The following is a 26,927-nucleotide window of genomic DNA, read 5'->3' as shown; positions in this document are numbered from 1 at the left end:
TTACAGGTCACAGCCTTGCTTTACTCCCACTTTATATAAGTATCTGCAGGGCTTATCTTTGCAGTGGCCACAATTAAAAGATGGATATCTTAAGAAAATGCAGTATTAAAAATAAAGGAACATTGCACTGAAATCTTATTTAAAGCGGTGGTTCACCCTTAAAAACAAGTTTCTACCATGAAATCCAGCATACTAGCGTGAGCTACAGTATGCCTTTATTTTATTTTTTTGCGCCGTACTCATAGTTTAATCCCGTAGTTACGTTTCAGACTCCCCGCGGGGAATGGGCGTTCCTATGCAGAGGGGAACATGATTGACGGCCGGCTATGGCGCGTCACGCTTCCCGAAAATAGCCGGAGTAGGACTCGGCTCTTCACGGCGCTATACGGCGCCTGCGCACAGACTAGGAGCTGACTGCGCAGGCGCTGTGAAGAGCCAAGTCCTATTTCGGCTATTTTCGGGAAGCGTGACGCGCCATAGCCGGCCATCAATCATGTTCCCCTCTGCCTAGGAACGCCTACTCCTCGCGGGGAGTCTGAAACGTAACTACGGCATTAAACTGTGAGTACGGCGCAAAAAAATAAAAATAAAGGCATACTGTAGCTCGCGCTAGTATGCTGGATGACATGGTAGAAAATAAAACATTTTTTTAGGGTGAACCCCCGCTTTAAACAGATTTCATTCTTGCTTTTTTCCCAGCAAGAATGCATTTCTGGCACTTCCAGCACTGAATGGCCCGGATTCTCGTACGAGTTACGCCGGCGTGTCTCCAGATAGGCCGTCGTAACTCTGAGTCCGAGCCGTCGTATCTTGGCGCCTGATTCAAAGAATCAGATACGCCAAAATTCCACTAAGATACGACCAGCGTAAGTCTCTTACGCCGTCGTATCTTAACTGCATGTTTACGCTGGCCGCTAGGGGCGTGTACGCTGATTTACGCCTAGAAATATGTAAATCAGCTAGATACGCCAATTCACGAACGTACGCCCAGCCGACGCAGTACAGATACGCCGTTTACATTAGGCTTTTCCCGGCGTAAAGTTACCCCTGCTATATGAGGCATAGATGAGGCGTACTAATGTTAAAGCGGTTGTAAACCCACATCAAATTTTTTATTTATTTTTTCTCCTGCAAGGCAAAAGTCATAATGAGCTAGTATGCTGTGATTGGCTGGAGCGGCGATGACGTCACTCCCGAGCATGCGCGCGGGAGATTTAAATTTGGCAAGGTCCGGCGGCGGCCGGTCCTTTCGCCGTAGATCCCCCCAATCAGCGGCGCATTGCGAGGGGAATATCTCCTAAACCGTGTAGGTTTAGGAGATATTCTCCTTACCTACAGGTAAGCCTTATTATAGGCTTACCTGTAGGTAAAAGTCAAAAAAGTGGGTTTACAACCACTTTAAGTTTGGACGTCGGAACAGCGTAACATTTTTCACGTTTGACATTGTTTGCGTAAGTCGTTCGCGAATAGGGCTGTGCGTCATTTACGTTCACGTCGAAAGCATTGGCTTCTTGCGGGTTAATTTGGAGCATGCGAACTGGGATATGTTCACGGACGGCGTATGCGCCGTTCATAAAAAGCGTAATTTACGTGGGGTCACATTAAATTTACATAACACACGCCCACATCTACCTCATTTGAATTAGGCGGGCTTACGCCGGCCTATTTACGCTATGCCGGCGCAACTTTGGATTGAGAATACGGCACTTGCCTGTCAAAGTTGCGGAGGCGTAACGTAAATAGGATACGTTACGCCCGCACAAAGATACGCGCTTCTACGTGAATCCGGGCCAATGTATGTAATGGCAATGGGTGCCGGGTTGTGTTGGAGTGTCTGTTGATGCTGGCTCTTATGGGATCTCTTGTCACTGGAGGGGGGGGATGTCTATTGTTGTTTGGGGGGGTCAATTGCTGCTTGGAAGGGAACTACAGTTGATGAAGGGTGTGATGAAAGTGAATATCAGACCCCTGCCCTTCGCACCAACTCATGAAAAAGAACTGGCCAATCTCACACCGCGCTGCCACTTACGTAACAACGGCATTCTCAGCTGCACCCTGCACATAGATTTTCCAGCTTGCGGGACCCAGTCTAGGTGCCAGCAGCCTGAGGCCTCGTACACACGGCCGAGGAACTCGACGTGCCAAACACATCGAGTTCCTCGGCGTGTTCAGTCCTGGAGCCGCCGAGGAGCTTGGCGGGCCGAGTTCTCCCATAGAACAACGAGGAAATAGAGAACATGTTCTCTATTTCCTCGCCGAGGTCCTCGTCGGCTTCCTCGGCCGAAAGTGTACACACGGCCGGGTTTCTCTGCAGAATTCAGCTCTGAACCGAGTTTCTGGCTGAATTCTGCCGAGAAACTCGGTCGTGTGTACGGGGCCTGAGAGTGATTGTCATAGGGCTGCGTTAATTAAAGTGGAGTTCCGATATAAAAAAAATATTTAAAGTCAGCAGCCTCAAATACTGCAGCTGCTGATTTTTAACAATCAGACACTTACCTGTCCCAGGGTCCAGCTCCGCTCCTGTCCCGCTCCTCTCCACTACTGTGGGCACCCGGCTGTGGCTTCACAGCTGGGCATGCACTACGCATGCGTGAGCCACGCACCGTGATTGACCGAGTAATCGTGACGTGTCCCAGATGATTGGCGAGAGGGAGGGGGAGAGGTGAACTTCCTTCAGTCCCCGCAGTGCCCCGGGAGGAAGTCGGAGCTGAAACCCTCTAAAAAGAGGGTTTTAAGCTCCCCCCCCAAAAAAAAAAATGACATGCCAAACGTGGCATGTCAGGGGGTCACCTTCCCTTAAAGCGGAAGTACCATTTTTGGGTGGAACTCCACTTTAAGCAATTAACCCTTTAACCGCTTGCTGACCAGCCGCCGCCGGTAGGTTGGCTCCCCTACGCGAATTGGCGTAGGTGTACGTCGGCCGCTTTAAGAGCGACAGGGGGCGCAAACACACTGCCGGAGCCAATGCCCATGGCTGGAAGCCGTGATGCCTGCCGGCCACCTGCGATCGCTCCACAGAGAGCCAGAACGGGGATATGTCACTGTAAACAGACAGATCCCCATTCTGACAGGGGAGGAGAGAGAGATCTGCTGTTCCTAGTGATCAGGAACAGCGATCTCTCTCCTCCCCGTCAGTCCCCCCCCCTTACAGTTAGAAACACCTCCCCAGGGAACACATTTAACCCCTTGAACACACCCTAGTGTTAACCCCTTCCCTGCCAGTGACATTTACACAATGGTCAATGGTCCAAAAATGTGTCTGATCTGTCCGCTGCAATGTTGCAGTCCCGCTAAAAATCACAGATCACCGCCATTACTAGTAAAAAAAAAAAAAATAATAACAAAACTGCCATAAATATATCCCCTATTTTCCAGACTTTTGCGCAAACCAATCTATATACGCTTATTTTTTTTAACCAAAAATATGTAGAATAGATATTGGCCTAAACTGGTGAAGATTTTTTTATTTTTTTGGGGGGGGGGGGGTGTAGGGTTGGGGGTTGGGAATGTTTATTATTGCAAAACTGTTATATGTGCAACATTTTTATTACCTCAATAAATATACCAAGGATTTTATGCTATGTGGAGCTTTTTGTCTTTCTGGTGAAATCTTCTACCTTTTCCTCACCGAGTGACATACGGTATGCAGATGAGATCTGAGATGTGAAGAAAGTCCCAGGCTGGGTTTTAAGACAAAAGCGCAGACCGACCCCCCTGTAATAAGTGGATAACAGGAGCTGGTAAGAAGTTATTATAGCTTTTGGTGAAGGCACAGCGGCACAAGGTGATGGATGGAGCCGGAGGACATTTGTCACTAAAGATGTTTCCAGTTTGTCACAAACACATGTGGATGGTACCAGGGCCGGACTGGGAATAAGAACCAGCCCTGTAAAAAATTTCATACCAGCCCCACAGCATTTTTATACCAGCGTAACAGCACAGCGTCATTATTTTCTTGTTCATGAAAGGGAAAATCATACATTTTAAAGCACATTTGAAGAGTGTATTATATATAGATAAGACAGATATGAAAGCACAGAGGGCTTTATATCTTTACACGCAAATTCCAGGTAAAAGTGGTCAATCATCATGGGGGACCCCAGGAACAGGTCACCTTCTGCAGAAAGAATACGGTAAGGGTAGTGGGTTACTGATACAAGGGGGAAACCTTTATATCAGTGCCCCCTTACATTATCGTATTCACTTCCCCTTTACATCAGTGACCCCCCCCTCAGACTGGCCTAGCGGTGCCGTCACCGACCTCCTCTCAGGTGCACCATGCAGGGCTTAGTCAGTCGGCTCCAGCTTGGTGGCTCTAGTTTTATCCTATATAGTCTCCTCTCCACAGTCCACAGACATCTGACTTCTCCCATGACCCCCATCCCAGCGGTGCTCCCACTCTTGACTCCTCTCCAGACTCCCTCAGAGACTGCAGACATGATACAGGAGATGGTCAGAGGCTGAAGACATAATACAAGAGCTCAATGCAGCCTCATCAGTGCCCTTTAAATGCAGCCTCACTTTACCCATCAAATGCAGCCTCACTGTGCCCATCATTACAGCCTTACTGTGCCCATCATTGCAGCTTCACTGTGCTCATCAAATGCAGCCTCACTGTGCCCACCAAATGCAGTCTCACTGTCCCCATTATTGCAGCCCCTCCTGTGGTCCATGTCCCAGTCTGCAGTCCCTGTCTGTGGGAAGGTGTGTTGTTGATGCTCGGTACGGTACCTTCCATGCCAGCCGGATATCCATGATCACCATCAGCATGCAGGGTCTGTTCTCGTCTTGGATGGCGTAGAGTGCTGGGGGGGGAGCTTGAGAGCACTAGAGGGGGAGCCAAAAAGAACAGGGGTGGAGAGCACTGGGGGGCTGGAGAGCGAATGGTGGAGCTTGAGAGCACTGGGGGGCAGAAAGAAGAGGGGTGGGGAGCACTGGGGGGGAGAACAGGGGCAGAGAGCACAGGGGGGTAGGGAGAACAGGGGTGGAGAGCACTGGGGGGGTGGAGAGCACTGGGGGGGTGGAGAGCACTGGGGGGGGGAACAGGGGTGGAGAGCAGAACAGGGATGGAGAGCACTGGGGGGAGAACAAGGGTGGAGAGCACTGGGGGGAGAACAGGGGGGTAGGGAGAATAGGGGTGGAGAGCACTGGGGGGGTATGGAGCAGAACAGGGGTGGAGAGCACTGGGGGGGCAGGGGTTGAGAGCACTGGGGGGGGGACAGGGGTGGAGAGCACTGGGGGGAGAACAGGGGTGGAGAGCACTGGGGGGGGAGAACAGGGGTGGAGAGCACTGGGGGGGGGGGGGAGAACAGGGGTGTAGAGCACTGGGGGGGGGAACAGGGGTGGAGAGAATTGGGGGGGGAGAACAGGGGTGGAGAGCACTGGGGGGGGCAGGGGTGGAGAGCACTGGGGGACAACAACAGGGGTGTAGAGCACTGGGGGGGGACAGGGGTGGAGAGCACGGGGGGGAGAACAGGGATGGAGAGCACTGGGGGGGGGGGGGGGGACAGTCAAAAATTTGACCCTGCCAAAACACGGTGACGTAAAACACTACGACGTGCTGAGAAAAATTAAGTTCAATGCTTCCGAGCATGCGTCAAATTGATTCTGAGCATGCATAGATTTTTGACCGATGGACTTCCACACACGATCGTTTTTTTTCTATCGGTTTTTTATCCATAGGAAAAATGTAAAACATGTTCTATTTTTTTCACCGATGGAAAACAAACCGATGGGGCCCACACACGATCGGTTTGTCTGGTGAAAACAGTCTGTTTTCATCGGACAAACCGATCGTGTGTACAGGGCTTTACAGTATGCATGAATCTCTTGATCTAAACATATCATTGTCTGCACATATAATACACCCAATGTACACATCTTGTTAAATAGCTGTGCTGTAACTGGTCTTAAGAGGTTATAGCTGGGGGGGGTATTTATAATTTCCTAGAAGAAGAAAAAAATACTGCATTCCTTCCAGGATTGTATTGCCTTTTGGGAAAACATGCAAATAATAGCAATTATCCATGTTTCAAGATATTATGTGATATATGCAAAAAATAAATATAAATAGAAAGCCTTTGTGATGCCAACCACAGCCGATAGTGATATACATTTTATCTACCACCAAGAATTGAAGCTAACCACCAAAATGCAGGATATGTTTTTCCCCGTACCTAAATCTAGTGGCACTTAAAGTTTTGTAAATGCAAGTGGAGCCGCCGTGTCTACAAGAGCAAAAGATTCTGACATTCGGCCTTAAGTGCAGCTATTGAAGTCTCATAACGCATTACCCTTGAGGTCGGTCTACGAAAAGCCTCCTCGCAAAATGGTGCCTTTTCTCAGGAATGTCACAGGAAGTCAAAATTAAATGGCCTAATACCTTTGTGCTTCCACAACATTTTTAGCCGGTGAAAGAATCACATCACAATTCAATCTCTATCAACAGCACAAAAGTCAATGAAGAACAGGATTTGTGTGGGATTGATTGAATCCATAGCAAGACTTGGCAACTGATAGTATCAATTAGAGACGTATTAATAGGCAAAGTTTTGAACTCCGGATTGACGTTATTTTTAATGAGAAAGTATATCAATCAAAAACAAGAGTAATGTTGTATGTTGGTATTGATTACTCAGCCTTCCTTATTAACTCCTTAAAATCTTTACTGCCTCCTTGAGATCCTTAAGCTGTGTATGTTTATTGTATCTTCTTGGCTGACATTTCTTTTTAAGGGCTTCTGTATGTGCAAACAGTTGCCGCATTCATTAAAAAGTCCATGTTGTTAATTATTCTCATTTCATAAATTATGGGTTTGTGACAGAACCCGCTGTCACTGTGTGTTTTGGAGGGGGCTGTGGACTGGCCTCCTACCCACAGACTATGGCCCCACAGAGAACGGGAGATTTGGAGGGCTACCGTATTTATTGGGGTATAACGCGCTCCCGCATATAGCGCGCACCCCTAAAGTTGCAGTGGATTCCTGTGGAAAAAAGTTTTTTTGTACTTACAGTTTTGGTGTCTTGTGCGGCATCCATCGGCGGCCTCGTCGGGTCCAGCGTCCGTCTGCGGCTTCGGGTGTCCTCTTCGTCAGGTCCGGTGTCCTTCTGTGGCGTCCTCGCGTCCTCCTCGCTCGTTTCCCACGCCGAGTTTGAATACTGTGCCGACATATACAGAGCGCAGTACACTCGTGTATTGTCGGGCAGGCGCGGCAACTCTTGCGCTGATGTCCTGTACATCCAGGACGTGAGCGCGGAAGGAGCCGAGACTGCCCGACTATACCCGAGTGTACTGCGCTCGGTATATGTCGGCGCAGTATTCAAACTCGGCGCGGGAAAGCGGGTATCGGCGTATATCGCGCACCCACGATTTTGCCCTGATTTTCAGGGCAAAAAAGTGCGCGGTATACGCCGATAAATACGGTATTTGCCATCTCCCACCACCTGGAGAAGATGCCCCTTCCAGACATTTCTGTCCACGATCGCCGGTTCATCGGAACCAGGTGAACGTGGTATCTGTGGCCGGGCTCGTGGAGTAGTTTCCGGCTGCCTAAAACTATTGGCCCGGCTAGGCTAAATATATACCGTATTTATCGGGGTATTGCGCGCACCCGCGTATAGCGCGCACCACCAACCTGGTAGGGAAATTATAGAAAAAAAAGTACTTACAGTTTGAATGCCCCCCGTCGGTGTCTTGCCCGGTGTCCGTCGGCGGCCTTGTCCGGTCCGGAGTCCATCTGCGGCCTCAGTGGTGTCCTCCTGCGCTGTCTCTGAGTCGACACTCGGCCACGCTTGGCTTCTTACGCATAAAGGCTAGGAGGCGTCACAGAGCGTGACCGCGAGCAAAGCCGAGCCTGGCCGAATGTACCCGAGTGTACTGCGCTCGGTATATGTCGGCGGCACAGTTCAAAAAGTGCGCGGTATACGCTGATAAATATGGTACTTTTATTCCACAACAATGTACTTTTAGCTGATAAAGGTATATACAAGATGGCGGTATTCCCAAAGCGTGGGGCTACGAGGCTTGGAGACAAAATGGCATTGGGATAATGTAATGAAGGTCCCTATATTAGCTGCATCCCACCCCCCTCTTGTTATTGTGTTAATTATGTTAGGTCATGGCATGTAGACAAAAGGTCTGGAGACACATCCCAGCAGGGGATGTAAAAGGAGGGGCTGCCTGCTTATCATAATCCCTTTATGTGTTTCAACTGTAGTTTCTGTTTCAATGTACAAGTGTTGAGTTCCCATTGGTTCTTCCTTGTCCCCTACCCCCTCTATGACCAAGGCTAAGGGGAGTGTCCCTAACTGTGTTTAACCACTTCAATACAGGGCTTTTATACCCACCTCCATAGCGGGCGGTCATTGCAACTTTTTATCTTGCATGGTATTTGTGCAATCATTTTTCAAACACCTTTTTTTAATAAAAAAAATAACAAAACAGTAAAATTAGCCCAATTTTTTTTGTAAAATATGAATAATGATGTTATGCAGAGTAAATAGATGCCTAACATGTCACGCTTTAACATTGCGCATACTCATGGAATGGTGTCAAACTTCGTTACTTAAAAATCCCCCTAGGCGACACTTTGAAAAATTTTACAGGTTACCAGTTTAGAGTTACAGAGGAGGTCTAGTGCTAGAATTGTTGCACACGCTCTAACGCACGTGGCGGTATCTCACATATTTGGTTTGAACGGCATTTACATACGTGGGCGGGACTTACGTGTACGTTCACTTCTGAGCGCAAGCTACCGGGAACAGAGGCGTTTAAAAAAATATATATTATTTATCTTACTTTTTTAAATTTTTACACTTTCTTTTACATTTTTATTTTTTTGATCACTTTTATTCCTATTACAAGGAATGTAAATATTCCTTGTAATAGGAATAGTGTGTGACTAGGGTTGAGCGAACCCGAACTGTAAAGTTCGGGTTCGGTACGGACTTTGGGTTTTTCCCAGACCCGGACCCGAACCCGAATAATTGAAAAAAGTTCGGGTCCGGGATCGGAGTTCGGGAAAAAAAAATGTGTGGAGGTCCCCGCAAATTCAATAACCAGACCCTTCAGGTCTGGTATGGATATTCAGGGGAACCCCGCCGCCAATTTAAAACAAAAATGACGTGCGGTTCCCCCTAAATATCCATAACCAGACCCATTATCCGAGCACGTTGACCTGGCCGGCCGCAGAAAAGAGGGGGGGACAGAGTGCGCCCCCCCCTCTCCTGAACCGCACCAGGCCACATGCCCTCAACATGGGGAGGATGTCCCCATGTTGATGGGGACAAGGGTCTCATCCCCACAACCCTTGCCCGGTGGTTGTGGGGGTCTGCGGCGGGAGGTTTATCAGAATCTGGAAGACCCCTTTAACAAAGGGGACCCCCAGATCCTGACCCCCCCCCCCTGTGTGAAATGGTAATGGGGTACACTGTACCTCTACCATTTCACGAAGGAAGTGAAAAGTATTGTAAAAAAAACACACTGACACCGTAGAATAAAGTCCTTTATTAAAATAAACTCCACCGCTGAAAGATCCACTCGTTCCCGGCTTCCAGCGTTGTCCTCATCCTGCGACGGTGATCTCCCGCGATGAGAAGATCCTGCGGCGTCCATGTCATCTTCGATCCATCGCTCAGAAGATCCATCCGGAGCGCAGCATCCCCGACCTCCTCATTGCCGGACACAGCCCAGCGGAATGAGCGGCTGAAGCTGTGACATTACTTATATAGAGGAGGCAGGGGCACCCGTCACGTGACCCCGCCCCCTCTGACGTACCCTCTGCTACGTCACTGGCGAAGCCCGGCTTCCCTCTTTTTGGGCTTCCCCAGTGACGTAGCAGAGGGTACGTCAGAGGGGGCGGGGTCACGTGACGGGTGCCCCTGCCTCCTCTATATAAGTAATGTCACACAGCCCCAGCGCGTCATTCCGCTGGGCTGTGTCCGGCGATGAGGAGGTCGGGGATGCTGCGCTCCGGATGGATCTTCTCAGCGATGGATCGAAGATGACCCGGACGCCGCAGGATCTTCTCATCGCGGGAGATCACCGTCGCAGGATGAGGACAACGCTGGAAGCCGGGAACGAGTGGATTTTTCAGCGCTGGAGTTTTTTTTTATAAAGGACTTTTTTCTACGGTGTCAGTGTGTTTTTTTACAATACTTTTCACTTCCTTCGTGAAATGGTAGAGGTACAGTGTACCCCATTACCATTTCACACAGGGGGGGGGGTCAGAATCTAGGGGTCCCCTTTGTTAAAGGGGTCTTCCAGATTCTGATAAACCTCCCGCCCGCAGACCCCCACAACCACCGGGCAAGGGTTGTGGGGATGAGACCCTTGTCCCCATCAACATGGGGACATCCTCCCCATGTTGAGGGCATGTGGCCTGGTGCGGTTCAGGAGAGGGGGGGGCGCACTCTGTCCCCCCCTCTTTTCTGCGGCCGGCCAGGTCAACGTGCTCGGATAATGGGTCTGGTTATGGATATTTAGGGGGAACCGCACGTCATTTTTGTTTTAAATTGACGGCGGGGTTCCCCTTAATATCCATACCAGACCTGAAGGGTCTGGTTATGGATATTTACCGGGAACCGCACGTCATTTTTTTTTTTAATTGACGGCGGGGTTCCCCATAATATCCATACCAGACCTAAAGGGTCTGGTTATTGAATTTGCGGGGACCTCCGCACATTTTTTTTTTCTGAAAGTCCGTGTCCAATTGACTACAATGGGGTTCGGATTTCGGGTTCGGGTTCGGGTTCCCGAACCCGAACTTTTTTTTTAAAGTTCGGGTTCGGACCCGAACCCGAACATCCAGGTGTCCGCTCAACTCTATGTGTGACAGGTCATCCAGGCTGGAAAGCATGAGATTGTGAAATAAAATTCAAGCATGAGATTGTGAAATAAAATTCAATGATCTCATGCTTACTAGCCGCAATCACGGCTTTGTTTACTTCCAGGTACCCGGGCGTCATCACATCGCGCCCAGGCCTCTGACGGTCATAGAGATGATCTCTATGCTTCCCATCTGGGGCTGGACGATTATTTCTCCGGGCCCCCGATGGCACAGGAGAGCCTGGAGAACCACCGGATGACGGCGGGAGGGGGGGTGTCCCCTCCTGCCGCCTATAAAAACGATCAAGCAATGTATCATTCTTATGGTGCGCAGAATCGCCGCTGGCAAACAATGATATCTGAATGATGCCTCTAGATGCAGGCATCATTCAGATATCTCCTGACAAAGCCCAGGACGTCATATGGCGTCCACCCGGGATGGGAGACCCCCTCTGTGAACGTCATATGACTATGGGCCGGTAATGAAGTGGTTAAAGGTGTACGTTTTGTATTTATTAAACAGTTTATGCTCTGCATGTTTAACCCTTAACACCTGTTTGGTTTGTCTTGTGATTGAGGGGTGAAGGGCTGGTTATGGCGAGTCTGCAGGCTGCAGGTGCGTTTGGAGGACAGGATACACAGGTCTGGCAGAGGGGTTATATAATCTCTGAAATACAGGATGGACCTTATACCTTCCAACTTTTCTAGTACAGATCCCTGGAAAATTTCACCTGGCTATTGTACCAAACCTTAGACTGGTCCCACATTTAGAACTATCCCAGAAAATAAATGTAGCACACCCGCTTAAGGGGTGCAGATGAACTGGGATCCCCCACCCTGCACAGCCAGGCACACCAAATTTTAACAGTCATTCCAAGTTAGAGAACAGTCCAGAGCTTTGTTTTTGTTATTTTTTTGAGGGATTAAGAGTTATGGAGATGCCCACTTGACTTCAAACAACATCAGGGACAACTTCTCCTATTGTCATGTACCTGGGAGCATTTGAACCGGGATCTTCCTGGTCCCACAGCTGCAGCCTTACCTGTTGTGCTACAGAGGAGATTTGGACTTTTGGAAATGTCCTTGCAGCGTTAAGCATTACCTTGGACTCACTAGCCCCACCTGCTGCCAGCTGTGGACAATTTCCAATCAATGCAGCCCATAAATAGTAAGTGATGCTACCACTCAGCGTCCGTTTATGTGGATTAGTTCCCTGGGTGTTGTGACTACTTTGTGATCATGATTATCGTGTTGAACTTCTGCCTGAATTCCTGACTACTCTCTAGCCTGCTGTTTTTGTACTTCACCGCCAGCTCGTGTATGACCTTTGCCTGCCTAACCACTCTCTGGATTTCGATCGTGTACCATTTTGCCTGATCTGTTACCAACCTAATCTGCCTGACTAAGTTTTCGCCTGAATCCTCAGCACACAAGCTCCACTTTGGACACTACCTTTCACAGGTACCTTACACCTATATACTGCTTCCTGATGATGGACCATTGATTTAACAAAACGCGTTGAGGCAATATCTTGTCACCGCGACACACTTCCGTCCACGCTACCCTTCAGAAATCGAGCCGGACAGCGGTACACAACATTGTGTGGGCTGATTTCCACAAACAAATCACCTGCTATACACGCCGTGTGCCAGGATGTTAGACACCATTGCATGTGAGTGCAATTTTTTTTATCATTTTTACCAATACATTTTCAACGGCATTGCACAATGAGGATTCTTTTCTTTTATTCCCATTCACTTTTATGAGGCAGCTTACTGCAAGAGACACCAGCACAGATCTTTCCAGGGGTCCCCCCATGCTTGAACGACCATACTGGAGATAGGTGGTCAACTCCTATGGGGTGAGTGTACATCTATGTGGGGCACCCAGTCTGAGCACCTTGGAACACAGATTTACTATTGAGCACAAGCACTTTCAATATCATTATATATTGGAAATATTAAGGATTTTCTTGTTTACACCTAGCGCTGTGGATTGTTCTTTTTTTTTTTTTTCATTTTTATGCACTCCTTATTTCCTCCAGCACACCTGCTTGCAGAACTCCAGCTGGCACACTGATAGATGGATCTGACTCAGCGCTAGCCTGTTATAGGCAGGAACCTGAGGCCCCTTTAGATGTGTAGCAAAATTCAGTGTCCAGCATACATCCCTGTGCCTACTAATCCCAGCACCACCTCTTCATGCACTGCGAGCCCGTCTGGCTGCAGTTGCCCCAGTGCCCCTATATACTAGCCCTCCTGGCTAACTTCTCCACAGTCCTTTCAGGCTGACACTCTATCTCTTCTGTCCTCCCAGACTGGTCTCTCACCAGCCCACCCGGCTGACTTCTAAGGAGACTTCCCATATGTGCTGACCTGCTCACGCTATCCTCTCCTTGCTCCTGTCCCTCGAGGAAGGGGTTCCTCTGTGTGTTGTGGGGGGGTCCTTACAGCACCTAAGCCCTAGGCTAGGGGGCGCCCTGTGAGGGCCTCCAACAGCCTCCTCAGCACTCCATCTCCAACTTCCACCCGACTGCCCCTGCTGGCATGCCTATTTATGAGGGGCCTACTTCCTGCTAGCCCATTTACTGGGAATTGGCTGAGGCCCTTATAAATATGCCAAGAAGCTCCTGTCAGCCTACTATTTTTTTTTATATATTTTTAAACATTTTTGCTTTTTCTTTTATCACTTTTATTGTTACCACAAGGAATGTAAATGTCCCCTGTGATATTACTAGGCAGTGACAGATCCTCTTTACTGAGACATCTGGAGTCTATTAGACCCCAGATGTCTCCTCTGCTTTGGATCATGCCAAAAGCGGTATGATCAAATACTTTTTTCAAACCAAGAATGGTTTCTTTACAACAGACAAAATCAGAAATTACTAAATACTTTGGTTTCTTAGACCATAGAAATGATCGGGCCGTTACAGTCCCCGATCAGCTCTATGGTCAGTCGGCTGCACTCTTGGGTATCCTGGTGGCACTGGAGAGTACAAAAAGGCAGCAGAAGGTGATGGGGGGGGGGGGAATGTCCCCTTCCACCACTTGTAAAAGCAATCCAGAGGCTAATTAGCAGCTAGGATTGCTTTTACAAGAAACTGACCACCGGCTGAAAAAAAAAACGAATCTGGGATGACGCCTACAGCTGCAAGCATCATCCTGATATAACCACTCAAACTTGGGTAACGTACAGGAACATTACTTAGTGTTAAGTGGTTAAAGGGACATTAAACGTGGGCGTTGGCCCTGAACTTGTTCTGCATACAGATGAGACGGCAGAACTTTTTCAGCCAACATACCTGAAACTACGTGTTTTTTCTGCTCTTTAGCACCACCCTTTGGGCAACTTCTGCTAATGTTGTCTTATGGTAAGCATTGGTTCGGAGCATGCGTGTTTGTACTTTGGATTTTTTTCCGACGGTCTGACACATTTGTTGTCGGACAGTTTTAAAGCATGTTATCCCACATTTGTTGTCGAAAATTCCAACAACAATTGTCCAATCGAGTGTACAAACGGTCAGATTATCCCTCAAAACCCTGTCATCACACAATTGTTGTCGGAAAATCTGATCGTGTGTACGAGGCTTTAGAGCCGGTTCACACTGGGGCGACTCGTCAGGAGACTCAGCCACCTGACAAGTCGCGTCCCATTCTATTCAATAGAACCGTTCTAATAGGAGCGACGCAAGTTGCTCCGACTTAGAAAAAGGTTCTTGTACGACTTTGGGGGCGACTCGGGGCGACTTGCATTGACTTCTATACAGAAGTCATTTTGCAAGTCGCCTCTGAAGTCGTCTTCAGGACGCCTTGCCGAGTCGCCCCCAAAGTCGTGCCGCCCCAGTGTGAACCGGCTCTTAGTGTGTATGGCCAGTACTATAGGTTCAAGTGTAATGTAAACAAATGCCTTGCTTTATCTCTTTTCCTCTGTTGATGATTGATCTACTATGCATAGAAAGCAAAGACAAACAGACAATCATATGAAAAGGTATATAACTAAGAAGCAAAAAATAAATCTCCTTATTTCCAGTCATTTCCAATCTGTGCATGTGGAGATACAGTAAAAGAGACAAACGAACATTGCAGGAAACTCAGTGGCATATTTTCTCTGTTGGCATTCTTTGTATAAAATTATTTAACTCATCAGAGGTTGTAAATCTTGATCCAATTATGAAAAGAGAATCACGCTGTAAAATTGTACAGCGTAGTGCTCTTACACTGGCATCGTAACTGATGCTTACTATAAAACGCCACACTGTAATTCATTACGCCAGCCAAGGAAAGGACATGTTTGGCTCGGCTTGCCACACGTCAACTGTGGAATCCAGAAAACTCAATGTACAGCTGTCGTGAGAGCATTTCTGTGCACGAACAACACATGGCCCCAATTCCTCCCAAATGGAAAAACCTGTGTTCTAGCACTAGCGTCCAACTAGAGGGCCTGGATTCAAACACTTCCGCGTTATGTCTCTGCACATACTACAAGGGCGATGAAACAGAATGCATGTCTCGCAAAAACCAAAGAGGACTCAGAGCCTGTTCTTTTTGGTGTAAAGATGACTGCATGTAAATGATTATCTGACAAGTTGTTTTCAAGAAAGAACATGTGTTGATTTAGGATGTGAAGCCTAAGGCCATGTGGTTGGAAGGCTGATGGAAACCAGAAGCATGACCTTGGAGGTTGAGGCTCAAGGAGCACAATGTCATCAGTATGGCTGGTGTGTGTTACTTCTTTGAACTTGACATTATGACATCATCATTTGTGTAGCAATGATGTCATTTTACAGGCACAATGGCAGATGTGCTCTGTGAAAAAATTGTAAGCCAATGGGGTACTATAATGGGTAGTTATGGGTACCACATACTCGGCTCAATAGAAATAAACACAAGAAATATTCTATAGGTGCTACCTTTAAACACATGCCAACCAGCGACATACCTGAACACAGGGCCGCCATCAGGAATTTTGGGGCCCCTTACACAGCTTCAGGCATGGGCCCCCTGGAGCAGAGAAGCTGGGGGGCTGTGGCCGCAAATTAGGGTCGAGGGGGCTTTAGGTGCTGATGAAAAAAATAGGGGGGTGCCATCCGGGCCCCTTAGAGGTCGGGGGGCTTTGGGTGCTGACGAACAAAAAAAATAAAAATTAAAAAAAGGGGGGATGCCATTCCAGGGCCCTGGGGACCACCGGGCCCCTTACAGGTCGGGGGGCTTTGGGTGCTGACGAAAAAAAAAGGGGGGATGCCATCCAGGCCCCTGGGGACCACCGGGCCCCTTACAGGTGTACTGCCTGTACCCCCCTGATGGCGGCCCTGCATGTACATCTCTAGACTTCAAGTGGTTATACCATGGTGCCGTTTCTTAGAGCCGAAGGTAGGCTCTCTTGTAAAAGCAATCCTAGCAGCTAACTAGCTGCTGGATTGCTTTTACAAGCTGCGGGAGGGGACTCCCCCCCCCCCCCCTTCTGCCCGATCTCCCATCACAGCGGGAGTTCCGATCAACCAGCAAGCACTTCCACCAGCTGATCATACAGGCGGAATAGGGAATTACAAATAGCGCACCATATGACAGGGCGGCAATAGTGGGTGCACATTAACTACATAGGGTGTCACATCCTATAAAATCTCACATATGTTAGTGACTACACAAATGGACTTTTAAGACGCAGCAAGTACAAAAGTACAAAAAAAACACACCAAATCCATAAGCCATGTCAGCTAATCTCCCCTTTGAGTGTTTTTGGAGGTTTCCACTGGCTGGTGTAGGAGAGCACTGGGATTTGAGGGGAGATTGGAGTGGGGGGAGGGTCCTTTGGGTGGGGGAATTTCTTGGGTGTAACAGGGGAAAGGAAAGGGCAGGGGGCTGTTTTGGGGGACTGAGGATCACCCTCCGTGGGTTAGCTGACTGACTTGGCCTATAGGTTTGGTGTGCTTTTTGTACTTTTGATGTCCAATAAATTATATTTTACAGAAATAGTAGCCTTTGAGGTGCTTTATCCTGGTGGGGTCTATTTTTATATGTATGTTTTTTTTTTGGGTGCACATGTTCTGCTTTGAAAAGCCCAAAACCCCTGTAGACCTGATGAAGATCCTTGCAGTGTGTCTGCACATGTACCGGAAACTAATTAAAGATGGAGAACTTTACTTGCAAGCAAGACAATTCTGGACACCATTGCTTAGTAAATATGTGTTTTTTTGTTTTTTTTTACTTTTGTGATGGACCGCCCTTTCACCCCATCTGGGTGCCTTCACCAAACAATGCCTCCTGCCCTCCAAACCCTTCCACCGATGGTCAGTAGTGGAGAAGACTGAGAACTTTCCCTACCAGCAAGACAACACTGGACACCATTGCCTAGTAAGTATGTGTTTTTTTTTTTGTTTTTTTTTACTTTTGTGATGGACCGCCTGGCATCCCGCCTGGGTGCCTCCCTCAAACAATGCCTCCTGCCCCCCAAACTCTTCCAGCAAACCAAGCTAATATTAGCCCTTTTCCCCAAGCATCGAACCCGGACAATATGTTGTCCAAAGAATCAATTTATTGAACAGAAATACAAAATTTTATACACAAAACATGAACAATATAAGCAAATATTACATATTGGGGTAAACATCCTACAATGGTTAGGTAACGGGGTAAAGTTATCACAAGAATAATCACATCTCCATAAGGAGTAGCAGACAGACAGAAACAATAGGTGACTTAATTAACTCAATTAACAATGGGAATGCACACCTAGGAAAAGGGATGAGTCAAACACACACACCACCTTCCCCCCCAATTCGGTTTGCACCAGAACTTGCGAACAGGCAAAACATTTGCTCAAACAGACACAAACATGAAAAATCAAAAGTGCTAATTTTATAGGCTTATATGCAAGTTATTGCCATAAAAGTGTTTGGGGACCCGGGTCCTGCCCCAGGGGACATGTATCAATGCAATTTTTTTTTAAAAAAAATTAATTTTTTTCAGGAGCAGTGATTTTAATAATGCTTAAAAGTGAAACAATAAACATGAAATATTCCTATGAATATCATACCTGGGGGGTGTCCTTAGTCTGCCTGTAAAGTAGAGTATCTTTCTTGTGTTTATAACAGTACCACAGAAAAATGACATTTTCAAAGGAAAAAATGTAATTTCAAACTGCTTGCGGCTGTAATGTGTTGTCAGGTCCCGGCAATATAGACCAAAACCATTTTCGCCCCCCCAGTCCATTACCAGGTCCTTTGGGTCTGGTATGAATATTAAGGGGAACCCGCACCAAAATTTTAAAAAAATGGCATGAGGAGTCCCCCCCCAAATCCATACCAGGCCCTTTAGGTCTGGTATGGATTTTAAGTGGAACCCTGTACCAAAATGAAAAAAAAATGGTGTGGGGATTCCACCAAAATGCATCCAAGACCCTTATCAGTGCACACAATCTGGCAGTCCGCAGGAAAAGGGGGAGACGAGAGAGCGCCACCCTCCTGAACTGTACAAGGCCATATGCCCTCAACATGGTGAGGGTGTTTTGGGGTCTCTTCCCCAAAACCTTTGCCCGGTGGTTGTGGGGGTCTGTGGACAGGGGGCTTATTTGAATCTAGAAGCCACCTTTAACAAGGGGACCCCCAGATCCCCCCCATGTGAATGGGTATCAGGTACATTGTACCCCTACACATTCACCAAAAAAAGTGTCAAAAAAGTTAAAATGACAGTAGACAGTTTGGGTCAATTTCTTTATTTAAATCTTCGATCACAGCACCCTACCTTTGGCCAATCATGGCCTTTACAGCAGAGCGTGCTGTGATTGACCAAAGCATGCAGGTCAGGTGCATGCTTTAGCCAATCAGCAGCCGTCAATGCACTACGATGTCGCAGTGCATTGACGGTCTCCCCGTTCATTATGGGGGGTTACGCGGGCTCTCGAATTTCCTGTGAACGCCCCATAATGTTCTGAATTCGGCGAATGGACGAACACCCATTATTCAAGTCGAACTTACGTTCGACTCGAACATCGGGCTCATTCCTACCTAGGAGGCACACAATGGGGAAATTACACAATGGGAGAAAGAAACAGTAAACATATAACACCTTCATAAACAGATTACACATAACAGCAGGAGACCCCAGCATCAGGTTGTTTTGAGCCGATTATAATCATCTGCTTTGAGTCTTGGAGTCTAGGAGGGGGTTGAAGCAGTCAATGCTGGTTTGGGCTGTTGATTCTATTCCCCCACAAAATACAGAGTCCCCAAATCTGTATCCGAACCTCCAGATCTCAGGGTCTGTATTTCGGGGGGATATGGACTTGGATCCAAAGTAAAACCCCCAGGCACACACCTCGCAAACAATAGAGCCCCCTAAAATGCCAGGGCCCATGGTCTGTAGGCAAGATGCTACCCTGCAGTCATGGTCCCGGTTGAGTCTGTCACAATTTTTATACAGTGACTTTTTTTTTTTAAGATTTAAAAATTGTGGGCCAGATTCAGAGAAGAAGTACGCCGGAGTATCTGCTGATACTCCGACGTACTTTCAAATTTGCCGCGTCGTATCTTTAGTTTGAATCCTCAAACCAAGATACGACGGCTTTTGGCTTCGATCCGACAGGCGTACTGCTTCGTACGCCTTCGAATCGTAGGTGTAATACTTTGGCGCCCGCTGGGTGGAGTTTGCGTTGTTTTCCGCGTCGGGTATGCTAATTAGCTGTTTACGGCGATTCACGAAGGTACGTGCGGCCGTCGCATTCTCTTACGTCGTCGCTAGTCGGCTTTTCCCGGCGTATAGTTAGAGCTGCTATTTTGTGGCCTATATTTAGACCTGCCATGTTAAAGTATGGCCGTCATTCCCGCGTCGAATTTCAAATTTTGTTTTTTTTTGCGCAAGTCGTCCGTGAATAGGAAAGGACGTAACTCACGTCGAGGTTCAAAAAATGACGTCGGTGCGACGTCATTTCGTGCAAAGCACAGCGGGAAATTTCGAAACGGAGCATGCGCAGTACGTTCGGCGCGGGAACGCGCCTAATTTAAATGATACACACCCCATTTGAATTAGGCAGGCTTGCGCCGGACGCATTTACGCTACGCCGCCGCAAGTTTACAGGCAAGTGCTTTGTGAATCAAGCACTTGCCCATAAAACTTGCGGCGGTGTAACGTAAATGCAATACGTTACGCCGCCGGAATTCTACGTGAATCTGGCCCTATATTTTTGATAATAAGGGTGGATTTCCTTCTTTAATTCAGCCGCTTCAAGCCAGCCATTTTAAAGCGCACTGAATCAATGGAATGGAAGATCTGTGATTTTCAGATTCTTATTCAATTCAAACATTTAAGTCACAATGAATGATTATATCGTGTGTGGCCAAAATGTAATAATAACACACCACAACAGAAAACAAGATATCAGATTACTATAATCAGCCGCAAATATAAAATCTTAAAAGTAAAACTGAGTTTGTAGTAAATGTAGATTCATTGATCATGCATAGACCGTATGACATCTCCTTTTTTTATTTATTGATATATCTTTCACTAGTGCTATCAGAATCAATAGAAATTGTTACAAATTCTTTAAGGAGAAGTCATTTTATTTCTAAGATTAAAATCAATACAAACTCAGAGCTATAGTGCTCTATGCACAGTTGTTTTATTTGTATTTTTTATTATTTATTTATTTATTTAGTCACCGCAATTCATTTTTTATGACAGTATTTAGTTGGAAGCTTATAGGGATACTAATACTGTACTTTATAATAACATTACTTTTAAAGCTTACCTAAACCCAAAACCCAAAATTGAATATATTTCCGCTTATCCGTCCTCAGATGAGGTGGCTGCATTTGTTTTTTGTTTTTTTGTTTTGTTTTTCAGATTTTTTTTTCGTATGTCCATAAAACGAGACCTGTTCTAGGATGACAATGCCCAGTCACCACACCATAGCTCCCAACTGTCCCTGATTTCGAGGGACTGTCCCTGATTTAAATGTCCCTCTGTCCCTCATTCCTCCTCATTTGTCCCTCATTTTGGTCTAATCTATATAGTTGTATATAAAATGCACTTTTTATCCTTCAAAGAAGTGTTTCCCAGTGCTAAAAATTGTTAAAAGCTCTAAATTGCTACATTTGTAAATTTCAAAAGCCAGTATAAAGGAATAGTAGTGGTTAAAAAAAAAAAAAACACTGGTGGGTTTAACTAATCCATTTGTTTTGTAGAATTCTCCTTTAAGGGGGTGTGGCAGGGGGGTGTGTCCTATGTCTACATACTTTTGATAATAGGTGTCCCTCATTCCCATCTCAGAAAGTTGGGAGGTATGACCACACTGTATGGAAGAGCAGGGTTGTCACCCCCAGGACAGGAAGTGTGTTAGGGCTACAGAGCACCTCCTCATCTGTCTGACATAGGTGGGGGTATTCTGTAGTACACATAGGATGACTGAGCAGTACCGATTATTATAATCGTCATCATCATCATCATCATCATCACCATAGCAACCCTATTAATTATTATTTCTTCCAAGAAAATTTTATTCAGGTTTTATGGAATTCCACCAAAAAGTATAACAATTGGTATGTACATTGTAGGCATATCCACAGACTTGTTGAGGATACAATATTATTATTATTATTATTATTATTAATATTATTATTTAATATTATTATCATCTAGTACATAGACCCTTAAATATATTGATACAAATATATATCAATAATAATAATCAAGATTGATAAGTGCTAATAATAATAATACAAAATTATTATTGTCATTATCATCATCACTATACTACCACCACCACCACTACTACTATTAGTACTAATAATACACATATTATTATTATTTATAATAATCCTCCATCAGCTCATCCCACACAGCTATTACCTTTTGTATCAATTGACCCTCCCTTTTTAGATTGTAAGCTCTAATGATCAGGGCCCTCTGATTCCTCTTGTACCAAATTGTAATGTCTGCCTTTATTTTGTTAAGCGCTGCGCAAACTGTTGGCGCTATATAAAACCTGTATAATAATAATTATATGTTTTCTCTAGTCCGTAGACCCCTAAATATATTAATTATAATTAATATTAATAATAATAATCAAGTGCTAATAATATTAATAATAATACAAATAAGTGTTATTAATATTATTATTATCATCATTATTATTATTATTGATATTAGTAGTAGTATTATTGATTTGAAGTGTATGAATTTGTTTTCTTTTTCCATAAATATATGAATACTAATCTTTTTAGGATTAACCCTATCCTAGCCAGTGGATTTTTGACATGGACTTTACATGGATACTTTCTTTTATCTAATTGTGGGACTGAAAAAAAGAAAAGAAGAAGAAGAGTGATAATGCAGTTGAATATTGAAGCATTTCCTCTTCTCGTTCTTCTAGTTGCTCTCTTCCTCCTGATGATCTGTGCGGTTTGTTTGCCGGGGAGAAGAGTGATAGGTGGAGACACTTTAATAACTTCTCATAAAGGGCTCAAGTCAATGTTTCAAATTTGTGGTTACCGTGCCACAGCCCTGTCTCCTCTCAATGCTCCAGATATTGAATCTTCCCGTAACTACAATTACAGAGCAAACCGCACAATGTGGACATGCGGATTGTTTAGAGCAACACCCATTCAAAATTTACTTATATTTACACTAGAAAAATTAGTGTAAGTGCTACTGGGAACAAATATACAGACCAGGATCAATAACCAAACAATTCTTGGCTAATAAAGCACTTCTCTCTGGTCTGTGGTTGCTTCTCTCTGACTTTGTGGTTGGCCTCTAATGTCTTTCTCCATTGACTTTTCCCGTAAATATGTCTAATAGATGTCCCAATCAAGTCCAAGAAGGAATGATTGTCTTTGTTTGGTAAGAATTGCTAATTAACTAATACAGTATGTAAAAATTCTAGAGGCTTGCTCGTCTCAGTACTACCTACTGCACTATAGATATAGGAAAAGAAGGCTTGGGAGGTGTATACAGTATTTGATATTACATGTACTGTAGTTATAACCTATATGCCATTCTGAAGCTTCCCTCCAACCACTTTGCATATTATTTTATATCAGGGCTCGACAAAATCAAGGCGCCCGATCGCAATTGCGACAAGAAACTGTGACCTGGTTCCCAGGGAAGCTTAGGCCTGCAGAAGGCCGCAAAGCCGCGGGCCGGCCAGTAATTGAGGCCGTGGCTTTGCGGTCTTCTGCAGGCTTGAGCTTCCTTCTGTGATCTGGCCCCATCTTGTGGTGGCCGTTGACATTACAAGTAGTTACATTACAAGTAGCAAAACAGCAGTTCTATTGGGGTAAATTCAGATAGAATTTATGCCGGCGTATCCATAGATACGCCACGTAAATTCAAATCTGCGCCGGCATATCTACTTTCTGTATTCAGAAAGCTAGATACGCCGACATTTTCCTAAGATACGCCGACATTTTCCTAAGATACGACTGGCATAAGTCTCTTACGCCGTCGTATCTTAGGGTGCATAGAATATGCTAATTACCTAGATACGCCGATTCACAAACGTACGTACGCCCGTCGCAATGTATTTACGTCGTTTACGTTAGGCTTTTTCGGCATAAGGTTGTTCCTGCTATTAGGAGGCGCAGCCAATGTTAAGTATGGACGTTGTTCCCGCTTCGAAATTTTTATTTTTTACATCGTTTGCGTAAGTCGTTCGCGAATAGGGCTGGACGTAATTTACGTTCACGTCGAAACCAATACGTCGTTGCGCCGTACTTGGAAGCAATGCATACTGGGATATGCACACGGACGGCGCATGCCGTCACGTCAGGTCATCCCACATTTACATAAAACACGCCCCCTTCCACATTTGAATTACGCGCGCTTACGCCGGCCCCATTTACGCTATGCCGCTGCAACTTACGTAGCTAGTGCTTTGTGAATACTGCACTTGCTCCTGTAAGTTACGGCGGCGTAGCGTAAATACGATACGCTGCGCCGCCATATCATTGCGCTCCCCTACGTGAATCTACCCCAATGTGTTTTTCACTGCCATCTCCTTCCCTCTAATTAGAACCCCCAAACATTATATATATTTTTTATTCTAACACCCTAGAGAAAAAAAATGTTGGTTGTTGCAATACTTTCTGTCACACCGTATTTGCGCAGCGGTCTTACAAGCGCACTTTTTTGGTGAAAAAAATACACTTTTTTTAATTAAAATATAAGACAACAGTAAAGTTAGCCCAATTTTTTTTTTATATTGTGAAAGATAATGTTATGCCGAGCGAATTGATACCCAACATGTCACGCTTCAAAATTGCGTCCGCTCGTGGAATGGCGACAACATTTTACCCTTTAAAATCTCCGTAGGCGACGTTTAAAAAATTCTACAGGTTGCATGTTTTGAGTTACAGAGGAGGTCTAGGGCTAGAATTATTGATGGGCACAGTGGCTGTGTTTGATGGACACAGTGGCTACATTTAATTTGGCACAGTGGCAGCATTTTATTGGGCACAGTGGCGTCATTTAATTGGGCACAGTGGCTGCATTTGATGGCACAGTGGCTGAATTTGATGGGCACAGTGGCTGAATTTGATGGGCAAAGTGGCTGCAATTGATGGGCACAGTGGCTGCGTTTGATGGGTACAGTGAGGCTGCAATTGATGTTTTTTTATGGCACAGAGGCAGCGTTTTATGGGCACAGTGGCTGCGTTTGATGGGCACAGTGGCTGCGTTTGATGGCACAGTGGCTGCGTTTGATGGGCACAGTGGCAGCATTTAATTTGGCACAGTGGCGGCATTTAATTGGACACAGTGGCGGCATTTGATGGGCAAAGTGGCGGCATTTGATGACACAGTGGCAGTGTTTGATGGCACAGTGGCTGAATTTAATGGGCACAGTGGCTGCAATTGATGGGCACAGTGGCTGCGTTTGATGGGCACTGTGAGGCTGCAATTGATGTTTTTTTTTTGATGGCACAGAGGCAGCGTTTTATGGGCACAGTGGCTGAGTTTGATGGGCACAGTGGCTGCGTTTAAAGTTTTTTTTTTCAGAATTCTTCAGTTTGTTTGCGCCCCCCCAAAAAAATTTGAGCACCAGCCGCCACTACATTTGAGTGCCACTCCCAGGGGATTTTCCATTTTCTAAGCTAGGAAATAGGACAAGGTTCACCAGTGGCTCTTACAAGGGGTACGCTACACAAAATCATGTCGTACAAATTCATTAAAATTAGGTACAGTATGGAGTCGCCTTGCTTTTTACCTTTATTTTTTTGTTATACTTATTACATGCTTCTCTTGCCTGTCATATTACATATAGGAATATTAATTGGTACTAGTATCTTTTCTTCTTATCAATAACGTTTTCAATAAATATTCAATTTTCGGCATTACATGTAAGAACCATCCTCGTCTATTTGAGCCTTTTGTGAACAAGAACAATGACATGGCTTTTGTTAGAGCTCTATAAATAATTGATGGCATCCTCGTGCTTTGAGTTCCATAAGGAAAATCATGAAACACAGATATTTCCTGTACTATGTGGATGTTGAATTTACTTTTAAGTTTGACTCTCTTGGATGTTTTCTGCTCCCCCCCCCACATTATCAATGTTGCCACTTGTTTCATAGAAACATTTTGCATGATCATCGACTTCTCCGAGATTTTTTACTAAGTGTTAACTGCAGAGAAAATCCTTGTGCATCTGTGTTTGTATCATCTCTGTCATTTTATATGTCACAACTACTTAGACAATAAATATTATAATTATTTAATGCAAACTGGTGACAGCCTAATCGTGTAGCAATAAATGTATATGAACAACAAATTATAGATAGTGCATGCTGTTCAGAACAGTTTCTTACAACAGATGCCACTGCGCTGAAAATCCGACCGTCTTATTTAACCACTTAAGCCCCGGACCAATATGCTGCTCAATGCCCAAAGGCGTTTTTACAATTTGGCACTGCGTCGCTTTAACAGAAAATTGCGCGGTCGTGCGACGTGGCTCCCAAACAAAATTGTCGTCCTTTTTTTCCCACAAATAGAGCTTTCTTTTGGTGGTATTTGATCACCTCTACGGTTTTTATTTTTTGCACTATAAACAAAAATAAAGCGACAATTTTAAAAAAAATGCAATATTTTTTACTTTTTGCTGTAATAAATATCCCCCAAAAACATATATATATATAAAAAAAAAAATTTCCTCAGTTTAGGCCGATACGTATTCTTCTACCTATTTTTGGTAAAAAAAAATTGCAATAAGCGTTTATCGATTGGTTTGCGCAAAATTTATAGCGTTTACAAAATAGGGGATAGTTTTATTATTTATTTATTTTTTTACTGCTAATGGCGGCGATCAGCGATTTTTTTCGTGACTGCGGCATTATGGCGGACACTTCGGACAATTTTGACACATTTTTGGGACCATTGTCATTTTCACAGCAAAAAATGCATTTAAATTGCATTGTTTATTGTGAAAATTACAGTTGCAGTTTGGGAGTTAAGCACAGGGGGCGCTGTAGAAGTTAGGGTTCACCTAGTGTGTGTTTACAACTGTAGGGGGGGTGTGGCTGTAGGACTGACGTCATCGATCAAGTCTCCCTATAAAAGGGATGACTCAATCGATGCAGCCGCCACAGTGAAGCATGGGGAAGCCGTGTTTACATACGGCTCTCCCCGTTCTTCAGCTCCGGGGAGCGATCGCGACGGAGCGGCTATAAACGAATAGCCGCGCCGTCGTCCCGGATCGCCCCCCACGGGAATCCGACCGCCGCATGTAGCGGGGGGGGGGGGGGGTCCCGATCGGACGCCCGACCCGCGGAAAGGTAAGGACGTACCTGTACGCCCATGTGCCTGTACGTGCCATTCTGTGGACGTACATATACATGTGGCGGTCGGCAAGTGGTTAATAAAGCTGTGTAAGCAGCATAATTAGGTACAGTACCCTGTGACAACCAATCATCAATACAATTTCTCTTATATCACTGAAAAAAATTGGTAAAACCTGAACTGTTTACTTTTGTAGAATCAGGTGTTAATGGTTTAAGGTCCGCCACCAAAACAGCCCTGACCTATCAAGGCATTGACTCTGCTACACAAAGCATCACCCTACCTCCACCGGCTTGACTTCTTCCCATAGTGCATCCTGGTACCATCTCTTTCCCA

The sequence above is a fragment of the Rana temporaria genome, chromosome 3 (genome assembly GCF_905171775.1).
Source record: "Rana temporaria chromosome 3, aRanTem1.1, whole genome shotgun sequence".
In the NCBI taxonomy this organism is placed as follows: domain Eukaryota; kingdom Metazoa; phylum Chordata; class Amphibia; order Anura; family Ranidae; genus Rana; species Rana temporaria.
The sequence above is the reverse complement of the archived record's forward strand: the minus strand, read 5'-3'. Positions refer to the sequence as shown.